This window comes from Adiantum capillus-veneris, chromosome 7 (assembly GCF_014529385.1).
Source record: "Adiantum capillus-veneris isolate H3 chromosome 7, ASM1452938v2, whole genome shotgun sequence".
Taxonomy (NCBI): Eukaryota; Viridiplantae; Streptophyta; class Polypodiopsida; order Polypodiales; family Pteridaceae; genus Adiantum; species Adiantum capillus-veneris.
Genome location: NC_140937.1, coordinates 12080441 through 12095028, shown reverse-complemented (window position 1 = coordinate 12095028; position 14588 = coordinate 12080441). Strand labels below are relative to the sequence as shown.

At 42.1% G+C, this 14588-nt stretch overlaps 1 pseudogene; it reads right to left on the bottom strand.

Moving 5' to 3' along the window:
* Positions 1-6352: 6352 nt before the first annotated feature.
* LOC147453443 (uncharacterized) lies at positions 6353-12524 on the bottom strand (annotated as a pseudogene).
* Positions 12525-14588: the final 2064 nt, after the last annotated feature.

Sequence of the window (14588 nt, the reverse complement as noted above, 5' to 3'; positions counted from 1 at the left end):
TACACACCAACCAACACCATCCCCACAATAGCCATCCCCCCTTGCCTCACCCTCTATCCCTCATGCCCCTGCCTCACCTACTATTGGAGATCATTAAAACATTCTAATCATTTGAACTTATTGAATGAAAGATTTGACACAAAGTTTCTATGTATTCATCATTGTATAATGTTCACAAAAGTGTTGTGTATAGCTTGTAGGGAAAATGGCATTCATATGTTGTATTGGGGGTTTAAGGTAAAGTGCTTTGTTTCAGTGATATGTGAAATTGATCTTTGTATCAAGCTATGCAACGCACAGCGTCCAGTCTACCGTCTGCAATCTGTGCACAGATTACCTAGTTGCCTTTCTCTCGGGTTCCTACAACACAAAGAGTTGAGTCAACATAATCACAATGAGAATGTAAATTACATAGACACAATAACTAGTGGATGTGCAGCATAGTACCTTTTGCATGTTGCACTTGAAAATAAATTTTGCAGGCATTTGGAGGTGATCTCATCAAGCGAATCCTCGCGCACCTGTCTTAGGGTGACATTACTTCTAGTGCTAACAACTGCCACCATCTCATTTTCACACATTACTTCAATCTCCCTCAAGGGGTTACTAGCATCATCACATAAGTCCTGGTCCATAGCAACGAAGTGAACTTTTACCCGATGCCACCTTATGTAGTAGAAAGAAACTATGAAGTTTTGTGATGTTATCATACACTTGCACACAATCGACTATTTGTCCACCTCGCACAAAATGCCCTTAGAATCATGGATATCCCAAGCGTCATCTAGAAAATTAAGGCAGATTTTTGACTTGCAGATGAATGTGGTCTCTATCTTTCTAACCTCTTTGTCGTGGAAAAACTCTATAATTAAGGTTGGCAATTACTTGTGTGCAGAATATAGAAATCTCCACAAATGATACATGCATCTATTATGAGACAAGGACATGTTAGTACTTAACTCATAGACCGCAGGTGTCTTACAAGTGGGGCACTTGTTATTGATGTCCACTATATGCCATACACAAATAAAAGGAAAAATGTTCCTATGGCCCATAACGTGAGTGGGAAGTTCCATGTAAAATTGGCTGGTGCAGTATGGCACAGTGAGGAAGTCTTGGAATTTGAAGGCCTCTGGATCAAACACCACCACCTGCATATAAATCTGAAGGTGATCCATGAGAGGGAGCAGGCAAGATTATGGCAGTTAATATTCAGAGTTGGGCGGTGAGGGAGTGGGGGAGGTGGGGAGTCTACAAGAATCTTTTTCATGATAGTAGCCACCATGCACTGCTTGAGTTAAGATAGTGGGATAGTGGACTCGTGTAAGGCGGTACATTAATATTGCCACCCACCTTTAATGGCATAATAGGTTCCCACATCACTTTGTACCCATATAGATAAGCCAAAAATCCTTGTTAATGAAAGACAACTTTAGAAAGGGTTTCCTTTGATACTCTCAAACACATCAGGGGAAAAATTTTGGTGTGTGTAACCCTCCTTTTAAACCCACACTACGTCAAAATAATAATTTTGAATGGAGAGGCCACTAATGGCGGCACTAGGTTCCCATTAGGGACCTAGTGCCCACCTTTTGAGGCATGAGTTGACTTTTTTTGAACTCCTTACAAGATTGTAGATCCTCTAAATAATCCAAGTACTAATATATGATACGTTAGAGTTTGAGTCGTTCAAAATCATTGTTGTAGAAAACGTGTACCTTGATGTCTTTGCTTGCTTGCTCTCTTCAATGACTGCACAATATGAGGGGTATGATTTGGGAGAGGATGAGTTGAATGTGCCCATCCTAAAGGTGTGTTGCTACTTCTATGAATAAATTTGAGCACCTTTACTGGTACCATCAATCCCTTATCTATCTTTGTTCTTTACAACTGGTTATTATGAACCACCATACTCAGAAAAGATGTGCTTACACCAATTTCTCCTTCAAACTGGTGGCACTTTCATCTACAGAGAATAAGGAGGGGTAAATTGGATGAGTGATGGTAAAATGCTTTGGGATTCATTGTTGACCCAAAGGATATCATCAAAGAACCAAAACGACAACCTGAGGTGATGTAGCTAAAATCGGAGTTGGGGATCTTTAAGACATGAGTTAATGTAGTTATACTCCAATGCATGTAGATAAAGATTACACCAAATTGGAGAACAAGCTAGTCCCATAGGAATGCCATTGATTGGTCCTTCCATTGCATTGAATGAACAAATAATTTATCAACCAAGAGTTTAGCTATATCACTTGAGATTTGTTAAATGAGATTTGGTTCTTGTATGATTGATGAGACCAAGTCCCAAAAATACATCTGCTAGGGAAGCTTTTGAAGGATATAAAAGGTCCTTGTTGGTCAAATACATAGCTAAGTAAACAGTTGATAACCTTGCTAAGGCCTATGTCTCCATGGTGAGAAGACTGAGGTGACTTGTTCATCTACATTGAGGATAAGCTCATATAGGGAATCAACCACCGAGCAGGATTATAGCTATATATTGAAACATAGGAGAGCTTTCTGATATAATAGATGAGCCCTATGTTTTAGAAAAGGGATACATGTTTTGAGTATGCATGCTAGTAGAAGTGACGCTTTAATAAAACAACAACTAGATCCACAAGAAATCCATTTGAAGTCTTTTTTGTGAGCCTTGTATAAAGCCTTGAGATAGGGGCGAGCAAGAGAGTTTTGTGCTTGATATTTTATCAAGAAAGAGTGAATCTCCTATAGAGTGGTGGAAGGAGAATAACCACTAGGTAGGATATCAGTTCCCTCTAACCTTTTCCATGCCCCTTGAATCATAAAGTATGGGCAAATGAATACAGGCTTGCTAGCTGCTTTGTCTAAACAAGTAAAAAAATAATTGGTTTTCAGTATGCCCAGGTGATGATCGATACGGTTATTGTTTTAGTGGAGACTTTTATTGGAAGGGAAGTTTGGCAATTATTCCACAAGAGACTTTTTACGTGATTCTCATGCAAGTCAGGTGTCAAGACCAGAATGCCCCCCTTTATGATTTTTGGAAGACAAAGCCTAGTTCAGTGGTGGCTATGTGTCTACATAAGGTTGAGTGGGGATATGATGGAGTCCTTTCATAAGTGTGGATCTTATGAGATTATTCTCAAGGAGCATGAGATCAAAAAACAAAACATGTTTAAACTCTTGGTGATAACCGGGCATTGATTTAGTACAATGACATGAAGGTATTGTAGTGCGAGTAAAACAATCCTCAGCATTGCATACCATTATCTTGATGGGGTCTAAAAAAGACCATGCAAAACGTAGGTTGTCCCATTTCTCATTAGTTTTTATGTTAAGTCCAATACAAAAATACCACAAAAAAGGCTTGAACAGGCCTCAAGTCCATGAAAGCATTCAGATAGGTTAGATGAAAGATAATGCGGTTCTTGGGTGGGTAAGTTTGGGAAAGCAATATTCTATCAACGTCAACCTTGATAATGTCATGCAACAACTCAAAAGTACAAAAGATTTTTAACACTAGGAGCATATCCTGGTGTGATTGCAGAGTGAGTGCGAGAGGTGGGTGTAGGATTTTGATTTAAGGAAGGGGTGGAAGGGGAGTGCCTTGCAGCCTGTGTAGCAGGCTGGTTCATAGTAGAGTGACTAGCAAAGGATTCAAAAAGGGAGACGACACGATTCCACAAAGGTGGAGTAGGTGGCTGAGTTAAATATCATGGGTTTTGACCTTTCTTCTTCTTTCCTCTTCCTTGGTCCACCCGACCTCTTTTCCCATGTCTAGAGTTTGAGTTAGATTCTCTGGTGGGTAATACAACTTTTTGGAGGAATGATTCTAGTTTATTAGATTGAGCATCCAAGGGTAATTGTTGAAATAAGGCAGCTTGCTTGATGTATACATTTAGCCTCTCCCTGTACATATCGTGAATGACAAGTGTTTTGGTGCCCTCTTGACCCTCGGTTGAGACCCACTTCAAAAACTTGACAGTGCTCTTCTTCAAAGAATCGGCTGGGAAAAAGGAGGTGACCTTAATAACCGTAAGCAATAAGGCATGATCGAACCAGAGTACATTGACATCACCACACTGATCACCCTTGCCATTAAACTCACAGCCACGCTTAATAAAAGGTCTATGAATATTCCACAATTTTGTAGTGTAGCTAGTAACTCTACAAGTGAGGGATATGACACCCTTGATTCCGAGAACAACAACCCACATTGGTAGAACACCTCTGTGTCTCAAAATGTGCCATGGTAAATGGGCACCGAATGAGATAGGGCTCGATAACATTGGAAATTTTTTTCAAGAGAATGTGTTGCATACCAATTTTTGCTACTTCTTTATCCTTGTCATTTATCAAGGTGAGAAGAAACTTCTCATAAATGGAGGCTAACAAAGCATAGTTCCCAAAGCCCCAAATTTTGATGGGTGTCCTGTAGCATAGGTTCTAACCGTCAATGTGGGATAAAGGGGTCAGGGTAAGCCTCCATAGGCTTAGAGATCTTATCCAAAAGAGCAATAGAATATTCTTCCTTGACTTCTTCTTGCTCATCATCTTTGAGTTCATCTAGTGTGAGGTTACTCATGGGATTTGATGTGGGGAAAAAGAAAACATTGGGGCCCCTTGCAACATGCTTTTCTTCCTCTTTCTAATGAGAGGGTCATTCCGGAGCTTCTTACCATGCATTTCCATAAATCTTCTCATGATGGAGGGAGGGTTTACCCACCATTCCTTGGTTTCTCGGGTGTTCTCATTGAAATTGTTTGGAATGGTGGTAATAATTTCCAAAACCTTCTCAATGGCTTGTGAGGGGGTTTCTCGAGCTAGAGCATAAATACACAGCTGTGTAGGAATATCCATGATAGGAGTTAGGTCTTTGAGCGAGCTTTTTTTTTTTTTTTTCCCGCCCTCCTTAGCTCTCCTTCCTCCTCTTGCCGCCCATGTGCCTCCTACCCTCCACTTGCTTCTCCTCCTCAGCCTCCTCCTCCAACATCCTCCCTCCCCACCACCTTCTTCCTCCATCTCCTCCTCTAGCCACCATCCTCTTCCTCCTTACTCATCCCTCTCTTCTACCTCATTCCTCTCTCTCTCTCTCTCTCTCTCTCTCTCTCTCTCTCTCTCTCTCTCTCTCTCTCTCTCTCTCTCCTCTTTCCTCTTTCCTCTTTCCTCTCTCTCTCTCTATGTCTCTCTCTTTCCTCTTTCTCTCTCTCTCTCTCTCTCTCTCTCTCTCTCTCTCTCTCTCTCTCTCTCTCTCTCTCTCTCTCTCTCTCTCTCTCTCTCTCTCTCTCTCTTCTCCTCTACCCCACCAATCCCTACCCCTCCCCCCACATTGCGATGTGGTTTTTTATCTAATTGAACCAAAAAGAAAACAATTACTCTGACTTGGGTGCATGTTCATGCTATCGCATGCTAAAATCATTTAGGTTACAATATTCGCTCTCTCTCTCTCTCTCTCTCTCTCTCTCTCTCTCTCTCTCTCTCTCTCTCTCTCTCTCTCTCTCTGCTCCTCCTCAGACCTTCACTCTTCTCCTTTTCCACACTATTCCGCATACCGCCCCCCACATTGCAATATGTTTTTTATCTAATTGAACCAAAAAGAAAACAATTACTCTGACTTGGTGCATGTTCACGCTATCGCATGCTAAAATCATTTAGGCTACAATATTTGCACTCTCTCTCTCTCTCTCTCTCTCTCTCTCTCTCTCTCTCTCTCTCTCTCTCTCTCTCTGCTCCTCCTCAGACCTTCTCTCTTCTCTTTTTCCACACTATTCCGCATACCGTCCCCCACATTGCAATATGTTTTTCTAACCCCTACACCCCCCTCTCTCTCTCTCTCCATCTCTCCATCTGCAACTACCCTCTCTATTCTCCTCTACCCCACCAATCCCTACCCCTCCCCCCACATTGCCATGTGGTTTTTTATCCAATTTAACAAAAAAGAAAACAATTACTCTGACCTAGTGCATGTTCACGCTATAGCATGCTAAAATCATTTAGGCTACAATATTTGCATTCTCTCTCTCTCTCTCTCTCTCTCTCTCTCTCTCTCTCTCTCTCTCTCTCTCTCTCTCTCTCTCTTATGTACATATCTAAAACCAAATAGATTAAAACAAAGGTAGAGAGTGGATAGTAATAAATGACCCAAATAACTGTATTTATTTGATGACGTTAATAGCTAAACATTGTTGTGTACACAATTATCTTGGTCCCTCATCACATGTACATATCTAAATCCAAATAGATTAAAACAAAGACAGAAAGAGGAGACTAAAAAATGACCCAAATATTTTTATTTATTTGATGACGTTTAGTTACAATATAGCAGCTAAACATTGTTGTGTACACAATGTTCTTGGTTCCCTCATCACATTTTAGGATGTGCCATGACCGCGTCTCCTCCAAGACCATGTGTCGCCTCCGTTGTGTGCTCAACTTCCCCACCATGCGCTGCAGAAACTACAATCAAATTTTGGTTAGGGACAATGCTCTTAGCAAAAACTACATTAATACTAAAAGTTTACTAAGAAGTCGTAGAAGACAGTATTTGAAACCAATCACCTATTAAATGAATCCTATGACACACATTGTGTACCCTGTTTGAAAGGCGTGTTCTTGATATAATCCGTGGCTAACCCAGGATATGCATGAAGACCTTCTAGATATGGGAGTAAATTCATGAGGAGCACATTGTCGTTGCTCGCTCCATCGTAACTCCTTACTGTGACAAGCGTATGTGGTGGGTTTTCAATTGCCTTCTCAGGATTGTCATCTACTAGAATGGTGTCCAGAGGGTCCTGATGTATGAGGCTACCAATTTAGATCTAAAGTTCTGCACAAACACCAAATTGAATTTTGGATGCTTGCCTTCGCAGTGCCTCTCTTCACAGTGTCCTTGATGCAGACAAAACTTGAAAAATGTCTCACCGTACCCAGCCTCTTTGTATTTACTCTTAATTAAATCGATAATGGGGGTCAGATTTTGCTCTTGCATGGAGCTCCAAACCCCTACATCGAATAGCTCAAACACCACTCTCAGCAATAGCAATATCCCCAGTCGCAGTGACACACCCATTTGCCCTACATTTAGAATATTTGCAACATGGGAAGGAGCACTTTCCCACCGCCACCGTTTCAACAAGACACCGTTAACATCGAACACTATGAGTTTCCTTTTTGCATGGCAAGAATGAAGTGTGCCTGTGCCTTCACGACGATCAATTACCAAATGGATCTTACTTAGCATCATATTAGGAGGGATACATAATTCAGTCTTTCACACTACTCGAGGAAGAAAGACACTTACCATTACATACATGTTGCAATTCTTCCATTGACTCTTGTCGATCTAACAATAGTACATGTCGACCCATTCGCAGCCCCGGACGTGCCAGAAGACCGCAACCAGCATACATTTGTAATACTACATTACCCTCCTCTATATAGAAAGAGAGTAGATTCTCGTGTAAAGTTGGACTTCTCTCCATGCCCCCTGAAGAGATATCATCATTCTAAATGTATGTCTGGAAATTTAGATAAGCAAACACAATGGAGGTGAACTTTTTGAAAACTCACGGCATACCTCGCCAAGGACAGCCATCCGTTTTGAGTTGCCAATGACTGGCGTTGTAGTAATCAAAGATAACGTCCGAATCAAGCTTTCGATTCAATCTATAGGCACCAATTTTGCGGAATACAACGATTTCCAAGCATCGCATCTGTGGGACTTAAGACTCATAATGAGGACACACTCTATCACACACTAATTTTCCAAAGCAAGCAAGTAGTTTTACCTACCATAACACCAGGGAAGCTGAATGGAGTAGCACACAGGACAAGAGTTGTATGGTCAAGATAGTACCCATTTCAATTTTCTATGCTTGATAATGCCCATGCATGTTCTCGATGACATATCAACACTAGATTTCCCTTCTCATCAAGATACTCCCTGGCAATACCAAAAAACTTTTGGATTTGATTGATTTCAAAATGGTTCCATTTGGGGATATTGGGTAATGTTATCCCGACGACGCTTGTGTTGGTTGGTAGATGACAAAATATTGCATCACAACCTGCATTTGTTGTCCCGCCTTGCACCCGAAAGCTTCGCCTAGCTACTATAGCAATTTTTGTGAGTAGGGCACCTCCATCTCCCTTGCCCGTCTTGTCACCTGCTCCCATAGGATCAATAGCTAAAACCGCAGAATCTGATTTTAAAGAAATGAATATCCAGTTAGTAAGGTGAGACAATAATACCAGGAGTACCTCAGGTTGTTAGCATACCAGAGCTATGTGCCATTGAATTCTGCGCTTCATCGTGAGGTGGAGTGTTGCATTGCACCATGACATTTGGATATAACAAACAAGTAAGTGACTGTATTTTAAATACTTAAAGATATCTTCTCTTTGTTGCTACACACTTGCTCACCTCCAACAAGAAGATCAGGCTCTCCACGGTGACCAATCTCTGCTACAGTAGACAATCTTGTTGAAACTTCGGTTATTGTGCCATTCGCATCATCTGCATCCACCCACTACAATAAATGCATTGCTTACTGCACAACACATACCACGATCAATCATTCCATACTTACGAGGTAGACCGATAATTGTTGTCATTTCCTTAGAGCGTATGGCATCCTGCAATCCTTCACTTTCAGTGGTCGCCTGGCGGTGTAAATGAGCAGTCCCTATATTAATTCCAATCTCTTTGCACTGTTGTTGTGCCTACTCATGTGCCTCGTCATGCGAAGGAAGAACATGAGGCTCTGAAGTGGTATGAGATTCTGGTGGAGCTTGTTCAGGCTCTAGGAAATGACTTCTGATGGCAATGGTTCTTGTTGTTGTTGGGGAGGTATTGATGAGTATTTAGATGGTTCAAATTTTGGATGTGTTGTGGAACTATTAGGAGCTTCAATGATCCCATGTATACCCACAGATTCCATGGGTACATGGGTTTGAAGATGAGGTGACTTGATTAATGTGCCTTGGTTCTCTAGGCTTCTCGGTGTTAATAGGTTCTCTCCCATTGATTGTGTGTCTCCCTCTTGACCTGCTTTTGGACTTGATGTACTAAACTTGTTTAGAGGCATTGGAGTATCTGTCCATTACTTGACCTTTATCCTTCTTCGCGCTGCTCCCCTGTGGAGAGCATATAAATTACACGAGTACTATTAGTTCAACCTTTCCATTCAAGCAACAACAAGGGTGTGTGAAAACTTGCCCGGGTAGATTGTGGGGCTCTTGTAGGTTTAGCAGTTGGAGAAGGCGGCACAACACTTTCATCTTCATCATCCTCAAACTCCGAAGGACATTCACCGTTGATGCGCCTTGGTTCACGATCCTCCTCCTCCTCTTCTTCGTTATCTGTCTCCTCAGTCACGACATCTTTTCCTTTTAGGGAACGTAGGTTCTTACCCTGGCAAAATTAATTTCACGGGTTGTAGTTAAATCCTCACATGACTTGAAAATAGTTTAGCTATGGTTTTGTATGCTTTTACCTCTTCTTGTTGTCTTTTAACTCTGTCGGTCTCTTCCTCCTTGAACTGCTCCCGCTCGTTTGGGGGGAATGTGTCCTTCGCAAAGTCAATGAAAAGAGGACACTCAACATAAACTTTTTTGGGCCACAATGCTGCACGTTGTTCTTCCGTATACATGCATGTAGTGTGCTTCACATTGAGCCACTCTTTTGTAACTGGAACTTTATCTGTCCAACCCATGTTCCGCACCCATCTGGTATATGTTTGCCAAAATATACTTATTGTCATCCACTCTAATTTTTTAAGATTTAGGAATCAATTAGGACAAGATTACATACCTGTAAAATGCCCGTTTGGTGGCCATGTTAGTACCCTCCTTCTGTTTCTGCTTGTGAGCTTTGAGTCCATCTTTCAATCTCTCGCACTCCACTTCATACAATGTGCCACTGTACCTCGATTGCCACTCCCTTATAGTTGTCACTAGGGTGTCGTTTTCAGGGAGGCGGCACGATTTGTTTAGCAAAGCATACTGTCTTGTAGCCTCGTTCACAAGTCGATTCCACCATGTCTCTCGACGTAACCAAGTGCGAAATACGGAGTGGTCGTCTACATTATTACACAACTACGTTATTTAATACTATACTCTCTTTTTTTTGAAACATTTATTGCAAAATGACCTTACTTAGCGCTGATTTTAGGCTTGGATATAATGTGGTTGGATCATCGCTAACCAAGGCCCTTAGCACATTGCTACGATGATCGACTGGTAGATCGGCACATGCAAGACTGTATATTCGACCATCTGTCAACCACTTTGGTCTCCTACTCCAGTCTATGTCCATAAGCAATCTAGAAACAAATGTTAAAAAATTTTAAGCAGCATGTGAATGTAAATTTAACTCCCTTTGAAAGAAATCCCTATTAGTCTTACCTCCACCACTCTTCTCCTAAGTTAGGATCTGCAATTGCGGATGCCCGTTGCGTATTTTTTCGGGCTTTCTTGTCAGCCTTATAGAATGCGTTACGGTAATGGGTAGCGAACTCCTCCGTTGAGAGCTCATTTCGCTTATTACTCACAGATTGCAAAGCCTTTGTATACTTTGCATGAATTGTGACATTAGTTCATTCTTTGTCTGATCCACTACATCGTCATGGTGAGAATAACCTAAAGTACAATGAAACTTACCAGATATAGAAGTTGGGATAGCACGATAAGAGGAACCTTGTACCAGCGTCTTCGCAATCCCCCACGCTTATTCATTTCAGCATCTAATTCTCGTTGCAACCATCCTGGAACATCTTCCTCCAAACCCTTAAGCAAGGTATCCATGTTGGCTGTGCCCATTGCTCTTACCATACATAGCATATCTATGAAGGAAGTTTTTACGTAGCCTTTGTCATTAATGCTGTGGCAACAAAACTTACACCATTAAAAGACTAGGAAGTGATAATCATGCTATAGCTAAGCTTATCGAATTGACTAGGAAGCAATACTCATGCTATGGCTAAGCTTATCGATTCAACTAGGATGCGTTAATTATGTTATAGCTAAGCTTACCGATTTAAGCATGCCACCACAGTGAGAACTTCTCCCTCGTTCTCTTTAGTGACCTTAACCATGCAAGCTTCCACACAGCAATAATACTTAGGCTCCTCTTTGTGAACTGCAGAGCAAAATTATATTGCATAGTTTCACAAAATTGATCTCATCTTGATATTGAGTCAGAAACAAAAAGTGTATAAAGTAATCTACCTGTATCAATTTGTGCATTCTATGCCCGAAGACGGTGATTCCCATCCCATGTGTACAACATTTTTCCTTTCATGTCCCCCCACCCGGATTTATGCAATTGTTTCTCAAAATCCTCATTAAGTTGCATCCAGATTGGATCCCAGGTTTTTCGAATACAATGACTATATTCTACTGCATCTAGTTATGGAGTCCTTATTGAAAGCATGAACCTGGCACGATGTGGAACATATCCATTTCTAGAGAACTCCAACGCTAGATTGTGCACACGATCTTGCACTGGCCGTACCGCTGGATGTGGTAATAAGCGGCACAATGGCACTGGTGGCAGTGGTACCTTGCGAGTATCCTGTATAACCGTACTTGAATAGCTTTCAATCTTGTAGTTTGTGTCAGGAATGTTAGATGAGCATACCATTTTAGAAATTACCAACCTGAAGGCCGTGCAAAGTGTCATCGAGCAAATCCCATTTTAGCGTGGATTTCTCTATAATAGTAAAAAGACCGCGATCTTCATCCCCCGCATCCTCTCTTTCGTCATCTTCTTCACTTGAATAGTTCACAATAGGGACGTGGTCCTTTGATGGTGCTGGTACCTCGGATTGTGTAGTGCCCTCTGCATTGGCTTTCACTGGCTTATGCACTACTTTCGCTATGGTGACTTCTTTCTTTGTGCTAGAACCTTCCTTTTCAAAGGAATTCTACCCTTTTTCTTTGGGGGCTCCCAGCTAGGGTCCTCTTCTTTCTGTGCTCGTGTGACCCGCTTGCTTTCAACGACTTCACTTGCTTGATCTGCACTTCTTTTCTTGACACCCGTCGACTACTTGGCCATAGGCAAATAATTATTAGCCTAGGTTACTGGCAAACAACGATTAATTTCATGAGTAAATAGTGTAATAAACTCCCGTGGCTTACCTCTGCAGCAAGAGTCTTTGGAGGAGGCTTTGAAACGCTTGGTTTGGGCATAGCACCCAATGCTATGCTAGTGGCTCTTGGAGCGACAGGTATTGAACCTTTGCCTCCAGAGGATACAGTTCGTTCTCCTTTTGCCTGGACACAAAATGTTCGATGTTGCTTGCAAAAGAGAGCATGTAAGACTGAATAAAATTAAGAGGTCTCATTACCAATTCTCTTATCGGCCATGCCACAACTGTACCCACTGCTGCACCTAAGGTGCACCCATCATCGTCAATGGGTGGAACATCTGGCAACATGAGACCGGGAGCTGATGCCAATTGGATGGCTACTCCCAACGTGCCTCTAGGCAACTCTCTTCCATGTAGCTTTTCGTGGGGTAGAGACTGTATCATAATTCCTTTCCCAACTTCCTTGCCCTTGCTTAAGAGCACCACGTGCTCATTCTTGCTAAAAGACAATTTTTTTGTAGCCATCTATTTTCCGCAAGAAATTAAAATGAAATCTATAAATATCAATACTATTACACACTACTTCCCTCAGGTTGTGATGTTCTTCTTGATATTCACATAGTTTCATTTTCACTGATGAAATCCTTGCACACACACACACACACACACACAGAGAGAGAGAGAGAGAGAGAGAGAGAGAGAGAGAGAGAGAGAGAGAGATCATGGATAGCTACATTCTAAACATCAATTGTCATCAATGCACAAATGCTATGAAGATGGTAAGTTGTATATTAACTATACTAGATTGCATGTGAATAATGAATCTCAAAAAAATAGAATGCTTCAGCATTTGTTCAAAGGGTTGACCTGTACAGCCGAATGTGGTTGAATGTCCCCTAGATTTTTTTTTCTCCAATACTGCAACACCTTCAACAAAGTAACGTGGGTTTTGTTTAGTCTTACATCAACATAAAAAGAGAGAGAGAGAGAGAGAGAGAGAGAGAGAGAGAGAGAGAGAGAGAGAGAGAGAGAGGATGGGTTTTGTTTAGTCTTACATCAACACACACACACACACAGAGAGAGGATGGCCGACGAAGAGGACAGGGATGGAGAGAGGGAGAGAGAAAAGGAGAGGGAGAGGGAGGATGGCCAATGGAGAGGACAGGGATGGAGATAGAGTACTAGGAGGAGAGGTGAGGGACAGCAAGAGGAAGAAACAAAATTTGTGGGAGGGGTACAGGAGGAGGGAAGAGGAGAGAGGTGGAGAGGATGAGGGATACAAAGAGGATGGATGGAGGAGGAAAGAAGGGAGGACCATACCTGTCTGGAGCAACAACATAAAATGGTCCTCTCAATCTTTACTCGTCTATTTATACTATAGAGAGGGGAGAGAGAGACACACATATAAAACACACACACAGACACACAATAAAGGCAAACATGCTTTGCTGCAAATTCAAACAGTAGCAAGCGTCGAGCTAGATCAGCACACTCTGGTCATGAGGGGTATACATAAGGAGACATTTCACAAGGGGTATACACTTTAACCTATGTTCTTAAACGATTTGGAGCATGAAAATATCGGCATGAAGCTCTTTGAAATTTTCCACGAATATAATCTTGGCAAACCTATAGAAATTGGTCGCCAAAAGTACGTCAGAAAAACGAAAAAAAACTGCCGACACACTTAAGAGCATTATCACATGGAATCTGTCTTACAACAGCATAATCACCATCACCACTTCCAAGAATATTGTGAGCATATCAGCATTCCTCAGCTCGTCTAGCACACCTTCCATGAGTAAAATCTCTGCATACCTGTGCCCATACATGCATAATTCCATAAATTATGACAGACTGCCAATTTCTAACCCACCACAAAAGAAATCAGCACCATCTCTGCTGAGTCTGCTCGTACGCCATCTCTCCAAGTAAATATATCTCTCCATTGTATATTTACCTTATAAAATTTCCAAACCACCACAAAAGAAATCAGCGCCATCTCTACTGAGTGTGCCCGTACGCCATTTCTCCAAGTACGAGAGAGAGAGAGAGAGAGAGAGAGAGAGAGAGAGAGAGAGAGAGGGGGCATCGTGGTTGCCACATTGGCTTTGACTCTGAGAGTCCAGCCTCCCGACTCGGTGCCTGAGGCCGCTGGCCCTTGGAGTCCAGCCTCCCGACTCGATGCTTGAGGCCGCTGGCCCTTGTCACTCCAGGCTTGTCAATCGGTGCCTGAGGCCGCTGGCCCTTATCACGCCAGGCTTATCAATTAGCTTACGTGTTGCTGTAGCTCGGAGATAGGAATCGCGAGGGGGTGGTGCAACTTCCTTGACCGCTTGCTGGTTAGAGAGAGAGAGAGAGAGAGAGAGAGAGAGAGAGAGAGAGAGAGAGAGAGAGAGAGAGCTTACTTGGGCGTGACGAGCTGCGTAGGCACAGAAGGCATATAAAAACACAGGGAGCAATAGCGATATTCATTATTTTTTACTTAGAAAAGGCCAAAAGTTCAAG